Below are 5,754 nucleotides of genomic sequence, written 5' to 3'. Positions count from 1 at the left end.
ACTGCCATAACCACGCCCACACCAGCCGACTGAGCCGTCCTTGCAACACATTATGCTGGCAAATGAGTTTCTAGTGAAGCGCTATTTCCGGGTCACCCTGTACATAAAAGCCGGCATCAGTGACACTACTTTTATGGCTGGCTGTACAACCATGAGCAAAAGTATGCCGCTACTTTTCTCCCAGCTGTGGCAGTGGATGGTGTATACGTGAACCGTTTTCCTGTTATGGCAGTAGGAAGCAAACAACACAAGAGTATGAGAAGGAAGGATTTAGGGAGGAATGAGAAGTATGGAAGGCAAAACACAATGCAGGCAAGGGATGGACGGTGAACTTTTGCTCATTGCTGTACCTGCTTCTGTTCTGAGTGAAAATTAACTGGAGCAAAGAAACCACGGAGGAGAAAAAGTACTGAGTGACGACTCAGCGTTAAGATTGCACGACCGTTACCTTCACGCCATCTAGTGCAAGGATCTAGTGCAAAGCGAGATAAGTGAGAACGTTAATCAAAGAAAACGGTTATAGGGGAGACTATGGTTAGACCAGAGAAACACCTTTGTCGACGAGGTATGAGCGAGGCCATTTAAATCCGAAAGCATTGAAATGTCGCCTTGCACCCCAAGGATGCGTAGAGTATATTGATGGCTGTCTACTTACCAGGTTTCATACCTTTACGACAAACTGTCTGGCCTGTGGCCCTCTTTTGAAGATTTTAGACATGCAGCATTTGGCGCGTGTCACGTGCCACGTGCACCTCTTGGGTGTGATGAAACCTGTCAAAAACAAATCTTAAAGAATTGGGCCATCATATGGTGCAAACCACGCAGTGATCGGCCCTGTGGTTGCTGAGATACACGCTTCTGAAAAGCGTTACGGTCGGGCCGTTCATATGTGAGAAAATGCCACTGCTTGACGAGACTCGATAGGGCTTCAAAAAATAATGAATCAGAAATGTATTTACAATATAGGCCTACCATGTGAAACTAAGTTGATTTTATCAATAGAAAATTATATGGTGAATGAGCATCCTTCACCTTTGATGCCATGTTGATGGTGAATAGTGTCCCAATTTTTGTTTTGACGACAAAGATTCATACCAAAGATAATGATCTGCGACTTGGAATATTTATCTATCTATTGCCAGACGACTTGATCCCGTAAGGGGTGGCCACAAACAAATCGCCACCGTGTCGCCCTGTCCCCCGCCATTTCATTGCCCTGCTCCCGGCTCACACATCCCTCTCTCATATAACTCTCCACTCCATCCCTTAATCTCATCCTTGGCCTCTTCCTTCCTCTCCCCCCCTCCACCTCACTCACATACACTCTCTTCGTCAGTCTCTCACTCTCCATCCTCTCCACGTGGCCAAACCACCTCAGTGTGTTTCTCTTAACGTTTCCTATCACATCCACATCCACACCACAGCTCTCCTTCACATCCTCATTCGTCAGTCTCTTTCCATGTGACTCCACATGCTCCTCTCAAATAACTCATTTCCACTGCTCTCACTCTTGACTTCTGTCCCTCCAACAAGGTCCAAGCTTCACTTCCATACGTTAGAGCTGGTATCACAATACTGTCATGTAGTAACTTTTTCACTTCCATGCTTACTTCCCTGTTTCTTATCACTGCTTTCAAAGAACCAGCAACCTTTCTTCCCTGCTGTACCCTTTCAAGCACTTCACCCTCTAAACTTCCATCCTTACTCATCACACTACCCAAGTACTTAAATGCACTCACATTTTCCATTTCCTCCTCATCCAACCACATTGTACATTCACTGACTTCACTTCTCTCAAAGACCATCACTTTACTCTTCCCTACATTCACCCTTAGATTCCGTTTCTTACACTCTCCCAAACTCATGCACCAAGCCTTGCAGCTCCCCTTCGTCTTCACTTGGAATAATTATAATGGATGTATTTACAATACAGAAAAGACTTAATATAATGTGTTTGTGTGTGTGTGTGTGTGTGTGTGTGTGTGTGTGTGTGTGTGTGTGTGTGTGTGTGTGTGTGTCCGACTCCGGGCATAGGTTTCACAGCCTGCTTTCAAGGCCTAGTAGTCCTCCTACGTACCGCACACCCCTACATGTCACCACTTCGGCGCTAACACCCACCGTCCATACTGAATACATGCTAGGGCTGTCTCATAAAGGACTGGTGTATTGGTATTAGCGGGGGTATTTTTACGACATGTCGGCGGGTCTTCTGGTATATCAGTAAAGTCTGATTTTATGAAATTCAAATTTTTAAACTGTTCCTTGCCCCAGCGGGGATTTGAACCCGGGTCCGTTAGGACTGCAGGCCAATTATGTGCCGAGGAAAAACTTTCCGGCTACGCGGGTGGTGAGATCCCATTGTGAGATGGCTTCTGGTTCTTCGTAAGGTCATTTATATTCTGCGAATGTTTGCTGGTGTTTTGGAGTTTCCTATCAACAGTTTCTAGAGTTGCTTTATACAATCTTCTTATGCAGTTTTCCTTCATCTGTTCTGTGTCGACATGTGCTTCATCCATCAACTGCAAGTCTTAATTCTCAACTGATAAACCTAATGCCGCAGCCTTCACTTTGTACAATGTTTGACATTGTATTCGTACCACCTTTTTCCTCTCTTTTCTGAGGTCTACTAGCTACTACTCACCATTCTGTGGCCACTTCCTAAATCAACGTTGTTCAGTGCTCCTACATTCTTCTCTGTACCGGTATTTTCTTTATTAATAAGGATTAAATAGGTATATTTCATGCTTTATTTGACCATTTGATCCCCTCCATGCTAACTCCCTAATTTCGTTCGTATAAATTCCTTTCTGCATATTTCACCATAACTCTCACTCTAGCATTCCTATCACTCATTCCAAACATTCCTGCTTTGATCTTATCTACCTTTTCTTGTCTACTTTTGCGTTAGTATGCCACCACGAGTATCCTGTAGAATATATGGTTTTTCATTACTTCCTCCCCATCTTCATTAAACTTAACCATTTCTTCGTCATCAAAAGCTGATGGTGGAGGGTATACTTGGATTTAGCTTCATAGTATAGCTCTTATTCTATTGTAATCATCAAGGCCAATATGGTATAATTTATACCAGAAAATTCAGTAGTATTATTGTGTGTTAACCAAACATCCTACATCATGTTCCTCTACCCGTTTGTCTCTGCAGCACACTATGTAATTACCAGACAATCCCATGAGTACCTTACCTGAAATTCTGACCTCACCAAGATCTAGGATATCCTAGCTTACATCTCCCAGTCCTTCAGAATGATTTCAATTGTAAAGATGAAGACGTTTCACGTCCCAAGGATAAATATGCAAAGGCGGCTAGTTTAAGATGCCCCGAGATTCTTAGCTCCCCTTGATCTGGACCACGCCTGGCCTTCACCAGTGCTGGAAGCCTGGGGTCATGGTTTGAAAGATCTTGTCACAGTGATTTAGAAGGAGGTTTGAGTTGGTTCCTCTTAGAGCTGTTTCAGGTAGTTACTGTGAGAGGAACACATTACAGCTTCATGTATTACTGGGATGCACAAGCTTAATCGCCATGGCAAGGCAGTATTCTTTTGAAGATGGTAATGTATCTAGCATAAAGAAGATCTTTCATAGTGAATGCCGTCCTTACAACAGAGAATGTAGGCTGTGCCTATTCTTGGAGCAGCCAAGCGATTTTACAGTTTTCGGTAGATCTCACTTACTGAAATATCCGAAGGTGTCAATACCAGCCTCACAAAGGAAGATGTAGAATGTGTCGATATTTTTGTTAGGACCAAACTTATATTGTTCCATATGGAAGTGAGCGCCAAGTGTGTCGCTATTCTCGCACTAGCCAGACTATTTCACTCCCTCTCACAGAAGCGGGTGCAGAGCGTGTCGGTGTTCTGGGATACTGAGAAAGAGGACCCTGGCGAGGTGGGCCGGTGTCTGGCCTCCCTGCCCGGAGTGGACTGGAGCAGACCCACCTTCGTCAGCATCAGTATACCCGCCCTCATGGATAAGGTCAGCACACACCATCACATTTCAATTTCTGGGATTTTATCCAGGGACTTTGTACTGATATGCCCTTCCTCGCTCGAGGACAGTAGCTATAGAGATTATTCTCCTAGCAGTCACTTACACTACACTCTAGGGCAGTGGTTCTCAGAGTCCCAGGTCACATTCCTCCCGTTGTGGTCCCAGGTTTCCTCAATTCTTTCCCCATTTTGATTTGTCATCTACTAATTTTTTCACCATTATACTTTTACAGTGGCAATTATTGAAACAATTTATGAAACTAAATTACTTTATTAACTCCAGTCAAATGAAAAAAGAAGTCTTATTAAATGGATCATAAAACTTCATTTGATTTAATGGCAAATATGTTGTTGGGAAGGCCAAAAGCACTTTATTAAGCGTCATCAAAGGAAAAAACGAGGGTAATAACGAAATCCTCTTAACACAAAACTTCCATTTGATTTAATGCTCACTCTGGCCTGTGTGCAGAGAAACTTAAATAGAATACCGAGGAACAAATCCAGTTAGTTTTGTTCGAAAGTCACCACGCTCACAAATGTTGAGACGTCCTCGTTTTTTAATGAATGTGTCTGTAACATCACTTAAGGCACATTCAACCAAGTATGTTGTTGGAAGGGCAAAAGCACTTGCTGAGCCTCAGTAGCTAATTTGTTTTATTTGGCGACAACTTGGGGATCCAGCCATATGAAGTGTTGTTTTGAAGCATGGATCGGTTTCACAGTCATTATTTTGCACGTCCATTAGCTCATCGATCTGATCAGACTCCATTTTAGCCAGGCAGTCATTATTTTCCCAGTTAAAGAGAAATCCAATAATGATATCGGCTTTTGCGTCCAGACCGTCAGTTGTTGGCAATTTGTAATAGCTACAGTTATTATGGTAGTATGATATTATTACCATAATAACTATCAAATTACCATAAGCACGTTTTTCAAACCTCAATAACTGAATAGTCCCAAACGGGATTAAGTCTGGAGCAGCAGTTTTTTGTGAACTGTTAATTCGTGATCGCCCTTATAGTTGTGTATGTTGGTATTTCACTTGATATATACAGTGCACAAGGTACATTCTTTTTCAGTTTGGAGATCCTTCTTTGACTGAAATTCCTCCCCAGTTCCTCCCTTGGCTAAAATTCCTCCCCTTAGATTTGAAATTCCTCCCTTGGGAGCCAAGTGCCTCCCGTTTGAGGATCACTGCTCTATGAATTTTACTGCTAACACTCCCTTTCTCTATATCACTATCATACTTTAGTAAAGAATTGTTCTGCTAACACTCACTTGCCCTAGTTCACTCTCTGATGTAGTAAAGACTCGTACTACCAACACTCACTTGCTCCTTCTCACACTCTTGACTTCTGCTCGGGATTATTCTGCTAACACTCACCTCCTCCCCATTCTAACTTTAGAAACCTCACCACTCTCTTACTCTTACTTGCTCTAGAACTTTAGAAAGTTATTTTCCACTAACACTCACTGGTTCTTTCTCAGTCTTTAGCCAGGGACCGTTTTCCCAAAATACCATCGAGAAGGAACTGTATTTTTGCTGATAAGAACAGTATTTTTTTTAACCCAAATCTCTGACTATTGTGATGATATTTATTTACCCAACATTTTACTCAATAAATTCTCGCCTGCTGTAGAGGCTTTCTAACACATTTCCTTAGTGATGTACTTTACATATTGCACTGTACTGATATGTGCATATAAGTAAATAAGTAAGTAAATGAATAACCGAATGATTGAATGA

The sequence above is a fragment of the Coenobita brevimanus genome, unplaced genomic scaffold, assembly GCF_032717465.1.
Source record: "Coenobita brevimanus isolate Jiangsu-jjx unplaced genomic scaffold, ASM3271746v2 jjx.HiC_scaffold_241, whole genome shotgun sequence".
NCBI lineage: Eukaryota > Metazoa > Arthropoda > Malacostraca > Decapoda > Coenobitidae > Coenobita > Coenobita brevimanus.
This window is presented reverse-complemented; position numbering follows the sequence as displayed.